Source organism: Mus musculus, chromosome 2 (genome assembly GCF_000001635.26).
Source record: "Mus musculus strain C57BL/6J chromosome 2, GRCm38.p6 C57BL/6J".
Taxonomy (NCBI): Eukaryota; Metazoa; Chordata; class Mammalia; order Rodentia; family Muridae; genus Mus; species Mus musculus.
Window position 1 is genome coordinate 44,491,944 of NC_000068.7, and position 18,785 is coordinate 44,510,728.

General features: G+C 38.8%; 1 long non-coding RNA gene across 1 annotated transcript; it reads right to left on the bottom strand.

Moving 5' to 3' along the window:
* Nucleotides 1–3,356: 3,356 nt before the first annotated feature.
* Gm39806 lies at nt 3,357–9,098 on the bottom strand. The gene is made up of 3 exons (XR_866184.1): nt 9,021–9,098; nt 7,573–7,669; nt 3,357–3,481 (listed from the first exon to the last, which is right to left on the bottom strand). It is a non-coding gene; the product is annotated as a predicted gene, 39806 (long non-coding RNA).
* Nucleotides 9,099–18,785: the final 9,687 nt, after the last annotated feature.

An 18,785-nucleotide genomic window follows, 5' to 3' on the forward strand; every position in this document is an offset into this window, starting at 1 on the left:
GGTGCCTAGTCGTATTGTAACTTGATATGCCAAGTTTGATTGATACCTTTGAAAGATCTGTCCATTTCTAAAGGGAAACAGAAGATAAATGGAGGTAGGAGGTGGGGAAGGAGAGGGGGAAGGAGGGGAAGCTGTGGTAGGAATGTAATATATGAGAAAGAATAAGAAATTTTTTCTATAGATTTTTCTTACTTAAATTAAGATCACATAAGCAATTTAAAAAGACATATAACCACTAGTGAAACAGAAGTAATCATTTGAACTTTCTAACCAAAAACAAAACAAAACAAACAAAAAACCAAGCCAAAACAAAACAAAAACCTAACTCTCTGCCCCAGGGACAGAGTGTGTTAGCACAGAACTCTAACAGACTGTTAATGAAGAGTTAAATCTTTAAGACTACTCAAATTATTCCACAAAGTAGAAACAGAAAGAACACTGCCTAATTCGTTCTATGATGCCAAAGTTACCCTTCTACCTAGACCACATAAAGATCTTGAAAACAAAACAAAACAATTTCCCTTATGAACATAGATGCAAAAATACTCAATAAAATACTTGAAAACTGAATCCAAGAACACATCAAAAAGATCATTCAACATGATCAAGTGTCTTTCATCCCAGAGGTACAGGGATAGTTGAATGTACAAAAATCAATCAATGTAATCCACCATATAAACAAACTGAAAGACCAAACCTACATGACCACCTCATTAGATGCAGAAAAGGCCTTTGACAAAATCCAACACCACTTCATGGTAAATGTCCTGGAGAGATGAAGGATACAAGGGACATACATCAACATAATAAAGGCGATTTGCAGTAAGCCTATAGCCAGTATCAACTCATATTGAGAGAAACTCAAAGCAATTCCACTAGAAGCAGGAATAAGCAGGAATAAGACAAAGTTATCCACATACTCTATACCTATTCAATATAATACTTGAAGTCTTAGCCTGAACAATAATACAACTGAGAAGGAACAATGGTATATAAATTGAAATGAAGGAAATCAAAGTATTCTTATTTGCTAATGATATATATATATATGAAAACTCCAAATGGGGAACTCTTACAGTTGATAAACACTTCAGCAAAGTAGCTGGATACAAAATTAACATTCAAAGTGGCCCTTGTATATATGAACAATATGAGGACTGAGGGTGAAAAACAGGGAAACAGCACCTTTCACAGAAGACTCAAATATTATAAAATGTCTTAAGGTCACTCTAACCAAGCAAATGAAAGGATTGTATGATTAAAAACTTCAAGTCTTTGATGAGAGAAATTGAAAAGAATATCAGAAGATGGAAAGATCTCCCATGTACATTGATTAGTAGGATTAATATAGTAAAAATGGCAATCCTACCAAACACAATCTACAGATTCAATGCAATTCTCGTCAAAATTCCAAAATGATTCTTCACAGATCTTGAAAGAACAATTCTCAGCTTCACATGGGGGAGGGAGGGGCACTAGCTAAATAGAGAGCTGAAACAATTCTATATAATAAAAGAACTTCCAGAAGTATAATCAGTCATGATTTCAAAGTGTATTACAAAACGATAGTAATAAAACCAGCATGGTATTAACATAAAAAGAGACACAACATGTTGGTCAGTGGAACTGAATTGAAGACACAGGCATACATCTACACTCCTATACACACCTGATTTATTATAAAGAAGCCAAAAAATATACTCTGGATAAAAGACAATATCTTCTTCAGCAATTGGGGCTGGTCAAACTGGATGTCTACATGTAGAAGAATGAAAATAGACCCGTATCTATCACTCTTCACACAACTCAAGTCCAAGTGGATCAAAGACCTCAACATAAAACCAGATACACTAAATCTCATAGAAGAAAAAGTGGGAAATACCCTTAAATACATTGGTACCAGAGACAACTTTCTGAACAGAACACCAACGGTACAAACACTAAGATCAACAATGAATAAATGAGACCTCATAAAACTGAAACGCTTCTGCATGGCAAAGGACACATACATCTGGAAAAAGTGGCAGCCTCCAAAATGGGAAAAGATTAGCCCTCTACACATCTGATGTATATATATATATATATATATATATATATATATATATATATATATATATATGTATGTATATATATATATGTATATATATGTATGTATATATGTATATGTATGTATGTATGTATATGTGTATATATGTATACAATACAAAATATCAAAAAACAAAAGAAAGCAAATGGCCCACTTAAAAGGGGACATAGAACTAAACAGATTACCCAATAGAAAAAAGTCAAATAGTTATGAAACAAAGAAATGTTCAACAACCTTAGCCATCAGGGAAATGCTGATCAAAACTCCTCTGAAATTCCGTCTTATACCTGTCAGAGTGGCTGCTCGGAAAGATGGAAATTCATCTCCCTCAAGATCTACTCTTGAACATGTACCCAAAGGATGCCTCTTCCTACCGCAAAGACCTTGTTCAGTGCTGCTCTATTCATAATAGCCAGAAACTGAGAACAGCCTAGATGTCTCTCAACAGAAGAATGAATAAAGAAATGGTGGAATATTTATATAATTGAGTGTTCAGCTCTTTTTTAAGAAATAGCATCATAAAAAAATACCATGAAACATTCAAAGAAAATGGATGGAACTAGAAAAATATCATTCAAAATGAGGTAACAAAGACCCAGAAAGATAAATATGGTATATATTCACTTATAAGTGGATATTGGCCATTATGTAAATGATAACCAAGAGAATAATTCAGATAAAAATGTTTACTAAAATATACTTATATTCATCTCTGCTTCCTTTTTAAAGATTATTTATTTTATGCATATAAGTGTTCTATCTGCATGTATACCTACATGTCAGATGAGGGCATCTGATCCCATTACAGATGGCTGTGAGCCACCATGTGGTTGCTGGGAATTGAACTCTGAACCTCTAGAAGAGCAGCTAGTACTCTTAACCACTGAGCCATCTCCCTAGTTCCTGCACTCTGCTTCTTAATTGTAAATACAGTGTGACCAACTCTTTCAAGCTCCTGCCCAATTTTTCACCACTAGGATAAATTTCACCTGGGCCATGCTAGTTGTCTTCTCACAAGAATACAAGATGTTTCAAAAGGTAGTCCTGTTCTTGGCATTGTTGAAAAGCTCTCTGGTGTCTAGGATGTAAGCACCACACTCATAGTTTTAGTGCTGATAATTCAGGAAAAGTAGTGCAGCCTTTTGGTCTGGATGTTGTTGGAGATGCTGCCTTACCTCAGTGTAAGGGAGCTTCAGCTACAGACCATTCGGGTGTAGTTTCACAGACTGCAACTGGGGAGACAAATGCTTACCTAGGAATTTCCACAGGTGTAGTAAAAAAGATTGTGACTGCCTCCAGAATGACTTAAGTAGCCTGGTAATTGTCCTCCTCCTTGAGAATAAGAAGATTGTTGGAAATGAGCATTGCACTGGTTTGGAAGCCAAAGACGTAATTCTGTTGAGTGAAAAAAATAGCATACTTATAAACACCTAGAAGACCTGAAAGACCTTAGAAATCCCTTGAGAAACACAAAATGGCATTTAAAATCTCCTATATAGAAAGAGGAACACTCCTCCATTTTTGGTGGGATTGCAAGCTTGTACAACCACTCTGGAAATCAGTCTGGCGGTTCCTCAGAAAATTGGACATAGTACTACCGGAGGATCCCGCAATACCTCTCCTGGGCATATATCCAGAAGATGTCCCAACCGGTAAGAAGGACACATGCTCCACTATGTTCATAGCAGCCTTATTTATAATAGCCAGAAGCTGGAAAGAACCCAGATGTCCCTCAACAGAGGAATGGATACAAAAAATGTGGTACATTTACACAATGGAGTACTACTCAGCTATTAAAAAGAATGAATTTACGAAATTCCTAGGCAAATGGTTGGACCTGGAGGGCATCATCCTGAGTGAGGTAACCCAATCACAAAAGAACTCAAATGAAATGTACTCACTGATAAGTGAATATTAACCCAGAAACTTAGTATAGCGAGATATAAGGTACAATATGTAAAACATATGAAACTGAAGAAGAACGAAGACCAAAGTGTGGACACTTTGCTCATTCTTAGAATTGGAAACAATCACCCATGGAAAGAGTTACAGAGACAAAGTTTGGAGCTGAGACAAAAGGATGGTCCATCTAGAGACTGCCATATCCAGGGATCCATCCCATAATTAGCCTCCAAACGATGACACCATTGCATACACTAGCAAGCCTTTGTTGCAAGGACGGTGATATAGCTGTCCCTTGTGAGACTAGGCCGGGGCCTAGCAAACACAGAAGTGGATGCTCACAGTCAACTATTGGATGGATCACAGGGCCCCCAATGGAGGAGCTAGAGCAAGTATCCAAGGAGCTAAAGAGATCTGCAACCCTATTGGTGGAACAACATTATGAACTAACCGGTACCCCAGAGCTCTTGACTCTAGCTGCATATGTATCAAAAGATGACCTAGTCGGCCATCACTGGAAAGAGAGGCCCATTGGTCAGGCAAACTTTATATGCCCCAGTACAGGGGAACGCCAGGGCCAAAAAATGGGATTGGGTGGGTAGGAGAGTGTGTGTGTGTGTGTGGGGGGGGGGGGGCTTTTTGGATAGCATTGGAAATGTAATTGAAGAAGATACGTAATAAAAAAAAAGAAAAAATAAAATAAAATCTCCTATTTAGATAAACATTTCTTTTGATATATTTTACCAACAAACCAAAGCTCAGACATCTCTAAACTTTAGGAGAAAAGAAGAGAGAGAGAGAGAGAGAGAGAGAGAGAGAGAGAGAGAGAGAGAGAGAGAGAGAGAGGAGATGACTACCAAAAAAAAATGAAGGCTATATGTGCTATGATGGCTGTCCCTAGCAACAATCTCAGACCACCTACTACATTCTCCACTTCTGTTGTCCCTGTGACCAGACTAAACTCATCCCAGTCATTAAAGGTCTGGTGAAGATTTAAATATATATAAATACACATACATACACACACACACATATATACATATATGTGTGTGTGTATATATATATATATGTACATATATATATATATATATATATATATATATATATATAAAATAAAAACTTAAAAAGAAAGAGAAGGAAAGGTCCTTTGACATATTTGAAGAGAATAATATATTCCTTCTGACATATTTGGAGTCAGATTGAGAAAAAATATATGGCCAGTTTCGGAAAATAGATGAAAAATATCAAACTGTTTATAAACTAAATCCAGGGATATATGCAAAATAAAATACATTATTACCAAATTACAATTATACTAGAGGTATACATTAGGACACTATATAGATATAGACATAGATAAAAATATAACACTAGAAAATTTAAATTATCTCACCACTATAAAAATTTAATGAAAAAATTTAAATTTACCCTTGGGGGGACTAGATGACTCCTCAGTTGATAAAGTACATACTGCACAAGTATAAAAACTCAATTTGATCTTCAGCACCTGCATTAAAAAGCCAAGCACAGTGGTATATATCTATAATCCCACTGCAGGGGTAGTGGAGGCAGGGATGCTCCATCTATATTCCTAGCACAGTGGAGTTGGAGACAGAAAGATTTGGGAGCTTTCTGGCCAGACAATCTTGGTAAATTGGTATACTGCCAATTCAGTGAGAACCTGAATCAAAAACCAAGCTGGAGAGTGAAAGAGGGAGTTACCTAACATTAATTTCTATCCTACACAAAGACATCCACATGCACGAGAACATGTACATACAAATTTGCACACACAGACATAAAATATTACCCCTTTAGATGAAATAGAAGTATGTCATAAAATTTATATATAAATTATATATAAAATCTGTGCATCATCTATATTTGATTCTATAACCTGGATTAGAAGAATCTTACCTGATAAATAACTACAAAGGAACTTACAATAACCATGAGGCTATCTTTAGACTCATACATAAGTCTAATTTTCTTTTTGTCACTACTTCTATTCAGAGTTTTACTAAAAATTCTCACAGTAAGATAAGGAAAAATAAGAGTTACAAGAAGTGGAAGGAAGAACTATAGCTATCCTAACTCATCAGAAATGCTAATACCTAATTTTTAATGTTCATTTCCTTTCTTTTTTAGTGAAACATTCATACAATATATTTTGATCATATTTTCTACCTCCCTCAACTCCTCTCAGATTTTTCTTATTTCCCTATCCACCCAACTTCATGATGACTGGGGATGTCTACTCATGATTGAGGTATGTTTCTTGAATGCTGCAGAAAAATCAAACTTTTTTCTAATCCAATCTGGTAGTCTATCTTTTTTATTGGGGAATGTAGACCATTGATATTGAGATTTATCCATGAGTAGTGTTTATTGAGTTCAGCTATTTTGTTGTTATGACATGAATTTCTACCCCCTCTCCCTCTTTTGATTCACTGTTCTGGGATTACTTATTCCTTGTGTCTTCTTGGGTATACTTAACATCTCCACACAGGTTTTTCTTCTAGCACTTTTCATAGAGCTGGATTATTAGGTTGGGATTGTTTAAATTTGGTTTTAGACTGAAATGGTTTTCTTTCTCTAGCAATTGTGATGGATAGTTTTGCTGGGTATAATACTCTGGGTATAATATGTCTGTGGTCCCTCAGAATCTTTAGGATATCTGTCCAGACCCTTCTGACTTTCAGAATCTCCATTGAAGAGCTAGGTGTTGTTCTAATGGATCTGCTTTTATATGTTAATTGGTCTTTTTCCCTTGTAGCTTTTAGTATTCTTACTTTATTCTGTACTTTTAATGTTTTGATTATCATGTGTATGAGGAATTTCTTTTCCAGTCCTTTGTATTTGGTATTCTGCATGCTTCTTGTACCTTGATAGATACCTATTTAGGTTGGGAATTTTTTTTGTTATTTTGTTGGAAGTATTTTCTGTGCCTCTACTTGGGGTTTTTTCTCCTTCCTCTATTCCTATAGTGTATATTTTTTGTTTGTTTGTTTGTTTGTTTTCTTTCTTTCTTTTTTCTTTTATTGTCTTTTCATGGTATCCCAGATTTGCTGGGTGTTTTGTGTCTGGATTATTCTGTTTAAATATTTTCTTTGATTGGGTTATCCATTTCTTCTACCTTATCTTCAATGCCCCAAATTCTTTCTTCAATGCTTTTTACTCTATTGGTGAGGCTTACCTTTGAGGCATTTGTTTGACATCCTGAATTTTTCTTTTAAAGTATTATTTTAGCCTGGATTTTCTTTAGTGATTCTATTTCTTTGTTAAGTTCTACTTCCATGTTTCTTTTTTTTTTAATTTCATTAAATTGTTCTTGTTTACACAGACTTCATTAAGGGATTTATTCATATTCTCTTAAGGTTCTTAGACATATTAGTAATTTCTATTTTGAAGTTCTCATCTTTTGCTTCAACTAAATTATATTTATCAAGGCAAACTGCAATAGGATTACAGGTTTCTTGAGAAGACATTCTGTCTTAACTGTTCATGTTTGTGTTTTTTCACTGGGATCTAGGGATCTGGAGTTATGATGCTTAAAGTATTTCTTGGTGTCAATCTGGTCTTACCTTTGTTGGATAAGTCATTCTCTGATTACTGTTGTCCTCTCTTAATCCTATGTGGTGGCTATGGAGTCGGTCACTGGTGGAGAGTGCTACAGTGAGTCTGCAGGTAACAGAAAGGTAATAGGCAGGAAGAAAGGCTTAGAGTGACCCCAGGAAAGAGCTAAAGGGACTGGAGTCTGCACAAAGAATCAGAGTCCCAAGTGAGTGGAAACAGGGTAGGAGGAGGGGTTCTGGCATGTAAGTTTAACACTAAAAATAAAACTGGAGAAACAAGAATGAAAGGCCTGGGGGACCATGGGTCTGCACCAAAAGGTTGAGGACCCAGGAAATGCAGGGAGGGAGGAAAAGAGGGAGGAAGGAAGGGAGGGAGGGAAGGAGGGAGGGAGGGGCTCCTCAAACAGGCTGCTACAAGACTGAGAATAGTCTGAAGAGATAGGAAGGAAAGGACTAAGTTCAACTTGAATCAGCCTGGACCAGGAATGATATATAATTTTTAAAATTTGTAAGAAAGGGAAATTACTTAAATGCAAAGATATACTATGTTTATTAACAAATTAGTTCAATATCGTTGGGACTTTTATATTACAAACAATTGTTCTTGGGAACAGTTCATGGAAAACTTGGGTTTCCAGTAAAAAAATGTTTAGATGCAGTTTCCTTTCAAAACCAGTTTATATTTATTGTATCATTTTTTAATTGCATGATATGGGGTGGGAGGGCTATGTGCATGTGGAATACAGGTGCCTGTAGAGTATAGAAAAAGTCTTTGGGTCCCAGGCAGGCAATTGTGATCCCATCATAAGTACTGGGGGGGGGGGGGGGTAAAACTCAGATCCTCTGCAAAATCAGTGCATACTTAGCCATGGAGCCATCTCTCCAGCCCTAAGATGTACTTCTCCATACTTGTATAAGCTCATACTCGTACAAATCCTCAAATAATCAATAAATAGTCATTTTTAGAGGGAAACAAGTAGAGTGGAGAAGAGCCACAGGCCATGAGGGGAAAAGGAAGTAGTTATGTTTCCTGGGTCTTTTCTTTATTTCTATATATCAAACTTAGAACTGATGAACACATCAAATGCTAATGTCAATTCTTATAGACAAAAAAAGTCCTGCAAATATCTACTTTTTCTAGTAAAAATGGTAAAGAAATACACAGACTACCAAGATAAAATACTTTTAGATAATAACCACTTAAACAACAGAAAATTTTATAGACACATATACATTCTCTCTCTCTCTCTCTCTCTCTCTCTCTCTCTCTCTCTCTCTCAGCAAGAGCCACCCTGAGGATATAATTGCTTACTTTAGCTCAGCTGCAATTCAGTATTCGTGAGCCCTAGTATCAAAGAAAAATGAGAAGGCTATAGCTTCATCCCACCAACAACACTAGACTGACCCCTCTGTGTTAGCAATGGCTGCCATATGGAAACCTGGCCTTTGTTTCTCACCTACTCACAATTCAATGTTCCCACATCTTCTGACTGAGATGGCACATGAAGACGGCTAGTGAAAATTAAGAACCTCCACCATCAACCTTTCTAAGGGAAAAAAAAAAAAAGATAATTTATTTAAAAGCTAAATATACATTTGTCATACAATGTGGCAATTCTTTTACTAGATGTTTATACCAGAGAAATGAGATATGTCCACACTACAATTTGCATACAAGCGTTTAATAACGGTCTGTGTGCCCTTGATGGGTGAATACGAATAAATTGTGATACGGTCACCATGGAACATACACTACTCAACAATATAAAATAAATAGACTGTCACCATGAAACAATGTCAATAGATCTGCAGAGAATGATGCTGCACGCAAAATGTTAATGCCCAAAGGTCACTCATGTCATGGCTCCATTTCTACAACACTTACATAATACCAGATTTATAGAAACAGAAGACAAACTAGTGGCTGTCCAGGGCTTAACGGATCACGGCAGGGAAACACATAGCTATAAAAGGCAATATGAATGGTTCTTATAGTGATGGAATGTTTCGTCTCTCAGTTGTACCAATGTCAGCACTCTGGTTGTGATTTGTACTGTACTTTGAAAAATATAAATATTAGAGAAGCTGAATAGATGGTACATACGGACTCTATTATTTCCACATGTAAATCTATAATTATCTCAAAATTAAAAAGCTTTATTGGAAACAGATTTTTTTTCATGGAACTTGAAAAATTAATTTAAATCAATGTGGGAAAGTGAGGCAGAAATTATGTAGTGGCTTAGGCGTGTAAATAAGCAGCTAAGTGCTTACTTCACATGGACAAGGCTTTAGGCTTCATAACCACCATGACCAAAACCAAAAGTATACAGTAACAGCGATGGACAAACATACAGTAAAGAAATAAACGGTTCTCTCCCCCCTCCTTAGAGCAGAAAATAAGCAAGCAAATCCTATCAGATTCAACTTCTGGAGGGTTTGGAAACCTAGAAAAAAAATAACAACTAAGTTTAGAAAAAGAAAGAAAGAAAGAAAGAAAGAAAGAAAGAGAGAGAGAGAGAAAGAAAGAGAGAGAGAAAGAAAGATCAATCGATCTAGGAGTATCTTGGGAAAGGAACAGGCTGCTGTTTTGTGGTAAGAGAATGGATGTTATGTTCCATGTCTGCTATGCCCACACAGGCTTCCTGCACACTTAGGTCTATTTCCCAGTGCCAGAGTTAGCAACAGAGAACTTACTCTCAAGTGATTGTCTATGTGGATCTCCACCTGTCTGATAGTTTTTTAAACCAGTGCAAAAAGTTGCTTTATGCTTCAACTCACTCAGTTTTTCTGGTTTCTCAGACAGCTTTGATGAGTCATGTAAAAGCACAGTATTGGCTCGGGTGTCCTAGGGCAGGCAATAAACAACATTTAAGACAATCAATACATAGATCAAAAAAGTCTCTGGGAAGGCAGAGCTTTAAGAAAGTAAGCGCTTCTATGTATGCCAGAGGCTCAAGAAATCCATGTGTGGGCTTGGGGTAGGATGAATGCTCAATAAAGACCTGGAAGACCTAAGATTTCACCTCTGGCAACTCCCAATCCCCATACATGTGAAGGAGGCTTAAACAGAGTAACAGAATTGAAGCACGGGGGAAGGGTTACAATACAAAGGAAATACAACAAAGACCACACCACAGCTGTATTCTTTTCTTTTCTTTTTTTTTTTTTTTTTTTTTTTTTTTTGGAAGCCCAGGTGTCCAAGATTACATTGTTAAAACATATGATGACTGAGCTTATAGAATATGGACTCCTACACTGTACGAAAAAGGGGAGGCTTGAAAAATGGTTTGTAAAAGCCACTCAGCAAATACATGTCCACTACCCCTGAGACAGAAGAGAAATAAGCCCGGATTGGGGGGGGGGGGAGACAAGGAGGAGGAGGAGGAGGAGGGGGAGGGGGAGGGGGGGGGAGAGAAAAATCTGAATTTAGTGTTAGAATCACCTAGTATTTAACAAAAAGTTATGAAAATAAAAAGAAGTATATTATCCATCCTCAGGAAACTAAAACAGAAATCAGTAGAAACTGTTCACACAGATGCCTAGCAACTTGGCTAGGAAGCTAGCCAAAGTCTATTATATACACTCAAACAAGTAGAGGATCATGGGCAGGGGATTAAAGAGAGACAACTAGAGCCTCAACAAACAAAGTATCACAGAAGAGACAGAAGAGAGAAGGATGGCTTCAAAGAAAACCAAGTTGAAAGTGTATACTTGAAAATTAAGGTGACTAAGATAAAAACATCCTCAGCATTCTACCTCAGAAGGGATCACAGAAGAGAGTGAGGAAAGCTGAAGGTGAGTCATTCTAGAAGCAGAAAGAGTGAGGAGAAATGAACAAGTGATCAGACCTTCACCACCATCATGGTACTAAGTATACAAAATGAGATTTCCAGAGCAGAAAAAGGAACAGAGGGACACCGGAGTAAATAGAGGCCACGTACAGCTCAAGTTTGATGAAAGATATAAACCTGCATATTCAATTGTCTCTGTGAGGTCTATGCAAGATAAATGCAAAAAGACCTTAGATAATGTACCAAGAGACATTAGAGCCAAACTTTCAAAGATAGCCTTGAAAGCAGCTAGTGAAGAGCTCTCTAGCAGGCCAGGCATTGAAGACAGGGTTTCTCCCTCTCCCTCTCCCTCTCCCTCTCCCTCTCCCTCTCCCTCTCCCTCTCCCTCCCCCTCCCCCTCCCCCTCTCCCTTTCCCTATCTCCCTTTCCCTATCTCCTTCCCTTTCTCCCTCTTTGACTATCAGTTTCCCTCCTTTTCTCCCCTTTTTCTTTCCTCCTTCCTCTCCCCTCCACCTCTGTTCTCCCTCTCACATCTAAACATTAGATTATAGTTCTAAAGCTAGCACTCAAGGTTCTGCACCCTTGTTTAGCCACCGAGATTAATTCCTGAGACTAAATACCAAGGTTCAGAGATCAAAATTCATTATTGGCCATACAGGCTAGCCATTCAGGACTTACCAATTCACCCTAGCACAGATTTTCCATTTTCTCATTAAAAACCCACTTCTGAAAACAAAACAAAACAAAACAAAACAAAACAAAACAAAACAAAACAAAACAAAACAAAACAAAAACCCTGCTGCCTGCTGCCCGCTGTCTGCCTTTGCCCAATCCAGCGGTACCTTTCCTCCACCCTATGGCCTCTCTGGAATAATAAATCTTTCTCTTTTAACGGTCCATGATTCACTGAAGAATGATACTCTGGACTCAGAGAGTATGTAAATTCAAAGAGTGTTTCATTCTGCAGAAGTCCAGCATGCTGGGGTCCCCCATTACCAAGACAGACAGACAACCAAGCGAGCTTACAGGCCTGATCTTAAAGCACATTGGAGAATTCTGGGATAGGTGACCTCTATGTTAATCTGTTGGGTCCATCTCTCAGGACATTCCATTACTGAGGTGTGGGGGCTGGGCACTTGCTGGCGAGGTCTGGAGACTGTTATTGAGGAAGTAGCTGAGGAAGTCTGGAAACTGCTGCTGACACATCCATTGTCCTTGCTTCAGGCCAGTCGCCCCGGGCAGCTTCTGAGACCTAGACTTGCCCAGTTCTCGGAGACAAGAGATTTAGCCCTGGTCTTCTTAACTGCTACTTTGAAGCCTGCCGTGGAGTCAGCCTAGCCTTCTCATTTGCTGAGAATTTGTTGTCTGGATGTGTTCTGAACTGACTCTGAGCTCTTTCCCCCACCTCCTCCGCCCCGCCCCCCCCGCCCCCCTCCCCGCCCCATACATACAGCTCCAGAACAGCAACTTATCATATACAAAGAATTTTTTTAAATAATAAGATCATAAGATGTGTGATTTCTTCCCAGTGACTATAGAGGCCACAGGCTCTAGAATAACACATTTGCATATTAAACATGCTGAAAGAAAAAAAAAATGACAACCAAAAACATTACCCATAAAATATCTCAAAAATAATGAAAAAAAAAAAAAGACAACAAATAACTAAACTAGTGGAGTCAAGAACCAAGGTGAAGGGTTAGGGAGACAGTTCCGTTGTTAAAGTATGATAGAAGCATGAGGGCCTGAATTTGAACCTCTAGCACCCACATAAAGGCTGAGTATGAGGTACATGCTCTGAGGATGCAGAGACAGATGGATTACTGAAGGTTGCTGGTCCCAGGTTAGTGAAAGATCTTGTGTCAAAAGCAAAATGGAGAGGCTGGGGTGAGTGCTTAATAGAAAAGAGTTCTTGCTATCCAAATATCGGGACTTGGGTTCAGATCCCATAACTATTGTATATCAATTTTCTCTGAAACTAAAACATACCATCTTGAAAGGAAACTTCCTAAGACTCAAGATGTGTGAGTAAGAGGTAAAAGCATTCTAATCCTATCAGGGAAGCTCCTTAAACTCAGGAAATAAACAACTTAGTAGCTTCAGGAAGTCCCTGAAACTGATTAAATTTACTAGTCTCCCTCCCAATGTTTATATAAACACTAAGAACTGCTGAGAATCACCCTCAGACAAACCACACTGCAGACTAGCCAAGTTACCTTGAAGAAACAGAGACCAGCTGAACTGCCTGAAAAAGTGGAGCTGCCTCCAAGTTGTTTAGTATACTCGAGCTTTTCAGCTTTCATAAGCTGTCACCTGTGCTTTCATGGGCTTGGATGATGTAGCTGCCTTTGAGTTATTTCTGCTCCTATAAGTAATACCAGTCAAATGAGTTGGTTCACCAATGTGGAGTTTGGTAATATCATTACTTTGGTCTGTCATTAGTCCTCTGTCTAAGATGAGTAGATATTTATTCATGTCTTCACCAAACCATCCCCCACATAAAATATCCCATGACTACACATACCTATAGCTCCAGTGCTATAGGATAAAGGATAGTTACTGCCTGTGATGGTTATTCTTGGTTGTCAATTTTACTACATCTGGAATTAACTAAAACCAAGTGACTATGCACACCTGTAATTAATTTTTCTTAATTTAATCTTTTGAAGTGGGAAGACTCACTTCTAATACAGATCTTTGAGGTGGGAAGATAAGCCTTTAATGTAGATCTTTTGAGGTGGGAAGACCCACCCCTAATCTAGGCTATGCCTTCTGCTGGAAACCTATATAAAGAGGATATGGAAAAAGAAAGCTTTGGCTTTTTGCCTGCTTGCTCTCACCTCACAAGCAATTCCATTCCTTCACTGGCATTAGAGCCTAATTATTGGGATTCTGACATATACTAAAGACCAGATGAGACATTTAACCTTGTAGACTGAAGACTACTGGATACTTAGGCCTTCCATTGATAGACAGCTATTGTTGCATTATCTGGATCACAGCCTATTGTAGCTGGTCTTTGTCTACTTTGTGTCTTCTTTCTTCCACCCTTCTTCACCCCTTTTCTACTATTTCAATGTCCTAATAGTAAGTAGGAGCCAGAGAATATAGGATAGCAGGGAAATGGAGTGGTAGTATCCTTAGACTACTTCGTGATGATTAGGGGCATCTAGTTCCTTGGGTCAAGTTTGATCTTTGATGGCAGGATATCTAATTTCTTCCTGTTGTTGTCTCCTCTTTGTGCACAACTACTTAATAGACCATGACAAACAGCAACCGATCAACAACTCACCAATCTCTCTCAGGAGCCCTAGCATTTATAGACCCTCTGAAAAGTCCCCAGAATTCCAAACATCACACATTTGCAGAAACTATCTGCAGCTGGCAATATCACAGCCAGGCTAGAGCACTAAGCAAACCATAGTCAGCTACTCTGGACAATATGAAGCAGCCCCATTTTCCATACCTGAAATTAAAACAAAATCAAAGGAAAAAGGCAAACAGTGATACAGCAGGACATGTGATGCTGGAGAGGTAGCTGAGACAAAGACATCTGGATTGACTGGCAGCGGGGGGGAGGAAAAAGAGTGAGGCATCAGACCTGGCTTGAGCAGCTGAAATCTCAAAGCCCACCCCCAGTGACACACTTCCTCCAACATGGCCATACTTCCTAATCCCTTTCAAGTTCCTTCTAAAGCTCTAAAGTTGTGCTTTTTCTCATTTAGTTCTTTGTGCCTATACAGTGTGTACATATACATGTTTGTGTGAGCTTATGTGTCTATGTGTAAAAATGTATGGAGGTCTGGGTTGATGTTAAAACCTTCCTCTATGACTCTCCACTATATTTTGTGTGTATGCATGTTTGTGTGTGTGCGCGCACCTGCATGCATGTGCACATTTAGGACACTGATTAAAACACTGCTCTTTCAGAGGACTGAATTTCAGCTCCCAATACCACATCAGGTGGCTCAGAACTGCCTGTAAGTCTATCTCCAAGGGATAGATGTCCTCTTCTAGATCTGGAATATTTGTACTTACACATGCACGTGCCTATACACAGAGGTGCATGTATATACATACTTTAATAAGTAAAATTTCAAATAAATATTTCTTAAAGGCAGGAGTGATATATATATATTAGGAGGTAAAGGCAGGAAGATCTCTATGAGATCAAGGTCAGCCTGCATGGTCTCTATGACAAGCTCCATATCAGTCATTGCTGCCTGGTGAGGCTCTATCTCAGAGAAGAAGAATGAGGAGGAAGAAGAGGGGGAGGAAGGGAGAGGAGGCAGCCAGATGGCATACATCCATATTCCCAGCGGCTGAGGCCAGCATAGCGAGATTGTCTCAAAAAAAAAAAAATTAAACAAAAGTCAAGAAAATATTTATTATATCCACTTGGGTATGTGAGTCCCATCCAAACAGATTTTAAAAGTTCAAGTCTAACAAGTGTTAGTATTGGTAATAGTACAGGTGATAATGATGCGGGATAGTCAGAAGCCTGATAGATTAGAAGGAGCCGAGGAACTACTTTTGGAACACAAGTACAATTGCTCTGGAAGGCATCATTTCTAGGGGGAAATCTGTAAGACACTCCTCTACACTTGAGCACATTGAAACTTACACATGAGCATTTATAGCAACATTCTTATGATAGTAAATTAGTCCAAATACCTACTCAGAAAGTAAGGGAAGCATAAAGTAGAAGGCACGTGAAATGGAATACTATGCAGAACTGAAAAAAAAAAAACAGGAATTACAGCTGCAATCATCAACGCAAATTGGACTTAGAAATATATTGTGAATGATAATTTAAACTTACGCACACTCAATGTCAACATAAGTTAGTAAGTATATACATGTACTTTATAAATACTAATATACATAGTAGACCCTAAGGAAAATGAGTCAGTTGACAGAACAGGGTAATGGTTCCATTGGGGAACAAGAGAGACAATGCAATGAGCTGGAGGAGGGAGGTGATAACTGGTCAGGAAGTCAAAAACACTTTCAAAAGTAAAGGGAATGCTGGATGTCTTAGGCCAACTCTAAGCAGCGATTATTTTATAGTTTGCAAATGCTATCATCTATTATAAATGTCCTAGCACACTGCATTTTAAATGTTCTCCCTGAGATATATTTTATCCATGATGGAAAAAGTAAAAACAAAAGTAAAAAACTATACCACACCTGTTTTAGGAAGACTACTCTTTCATGTAGAAGGCAACCTCACTAGAAAGAAGTGAGCAGGGTGTGGTGGCACACGCCTTTACAGGGAGGCAGAGGCAGGCGGGTTTCTGAGTTCAAGGCCAGCCTGGTCTGCAAGGTAAATTCTAGGACAGCCAGGGCTACACAGAGAAACCCTGTCTCGAAAAACCACACAAAAAAAAAAAAAAAAAAAAAAAAAAAAAAAAAAAAAAAAAAAGAAAGAAAGAAAGAAAGAAAGAAAGAAGGGAAGGAGGGAGGGAGGGAGGGAGGGAGGGAGGGAGAGAGAGAGAGAGAGAGAGAGAGAGAGAGAGAGAGAGAGAGAGAGAGAGAGAGAGAGAAAGAAAGAAAGAAAGAAAGAAAGAAAGAAAGAAAGAAAGAAAGAGGTGAGTTTTTCCACTTCGGTGATGTTTAGAAGCCTTGTGAACCTCTGATGGGGGTGGGGAGGCTCTTGCTGCTATCTTCTGAGTGTCTCTTGTTATTAGAAAGACAATAGTGACCATGAGAACTGCCCCCTGGGAGTACCCTTGTCTTGAGGGACAGTAGGAGTTAGGAGACAGAAAGAACCCCAAGCCCAGAAGAGTTAAGAAGTCAGAGTATGCAGAGCTTCAATCCCTGAGAAGCAGGTTCCACTGGAAATGGGCAGGAACAGCATTCTGAACTTGAGATGCAAAGGGTTTGAGGCTTTTGAAAGTGTAGCTGTGAGAAATACAATAGGGAAGAAAACAGAGACAAATAAAAAGTGTGCCAAAAGCAAAAGGCAAGCTCAGCTAAGGCCGGACGGCAGAAATTGGCTGCAGAGCCAGCTGGCATGGTTCATGACCTACTCCAGCAACCTTGGTCATCACTGAGCCGTTATCAAGGTTGAAAATATTATCATGTCTGAAATACACAATTACATATGCATAACCCATACACGTGATCTGCCATAGGGCCAAGTAATTTGTCAGAAGTTTCTAAAAACCCTAGATCACACAGAAAAGAACTCAGAAAATCATCCTTTACAAGGACAACATTGTTTTTATGGATGGTTAGGCATTTCGATGTAGCTGGAGTCTTCAGGTTCTGATTGGTTAGAATTTCCAAAAATGTATGAAGAAGATTAACAGGGCAAACTACCACGCACACAGCAGTGGATGACCTTGAGGAAGTGGCCAATAGCCACTGAGTTGGTCCTTTCCCATCATGCACTGCTCTTGCTTCCCTTCCTTTGAGCTTTTGCAGGTCTAGGTGGCTCACTTACAGGGGTGGCTAAGACTTCATCACGTTCCATGTATGTTAAGCTACAGCTAGTGCTTGCTTGTACCGTGATGCAGCAGCGGTTTACCTTAGACAAGCAAACCCACGTTATGGCCTGCCATCCTGCACTAATCTGCCATTACGATGTTACTTGTCATGGTAACTGTGTCTCCTGGTGACAGGTCCTACTACCTGACCTCCACTCTTGATCATATGGAATCTCGTTTTTTGTTTGTTTGTTTGTTTTGTTTTGGGGTGTTTTGTTTTGTTTTGTTTTTTTCGAGACTGTGTAGGCCTGGCTGTCCTGGAACTCACTCTGTAGACCAGGCTGGCCTCAAACCCAGAAATTCGCCTGCCTCTGCCTTTGCCTCCCAAGTGTTCCACCTCCTGCCGTTAGCGTCAGGCTACACAGAACATTCTAATCTTGAAAACTCGAATGTTCGAATATCATTGCACCCTTTGTCACTGTGAACTGAAATTTGTATATGATCTGAACTCTTCCGACCCCAGAGAAAGAATTAGCACGTCTTAACTTTCCATGCTTTGCTTCACAATCTCTTCAGAACCCGCACTTAATAAAGAGTCTCAAAACCGAGGCAGACCCTGTCATTGCCAGCACATAAGGCGAGTGCTTCACCCACTCCGGGACACTTGTTGATTTTGCTGCCTGATCCTCATGGCTGTTTTCTGTTTAATCTCTTAAAATGCTCATATATTTCAGATCTCCTCTCTCCTCATCCTCTTTCCCTCATATATTTCTCTGCCTGCTGCCTGCATATCTCAGGAACTCTTCTTTAATTGTGAATATTGTGAGCTAACCGCCATTTGTGTCTCATATTAGAAATTACTGGGTTTACAATGCAAAAATTCTCTAATAGGGCGAGAGAAACAGAGAAGTGGCCCTCCCCAAAAAAAGTTCATCAAAATGGTGGCAAACATACCAGTTGAGGTAACAGATAGAGAAAGTATTCATCAAGTGAATGC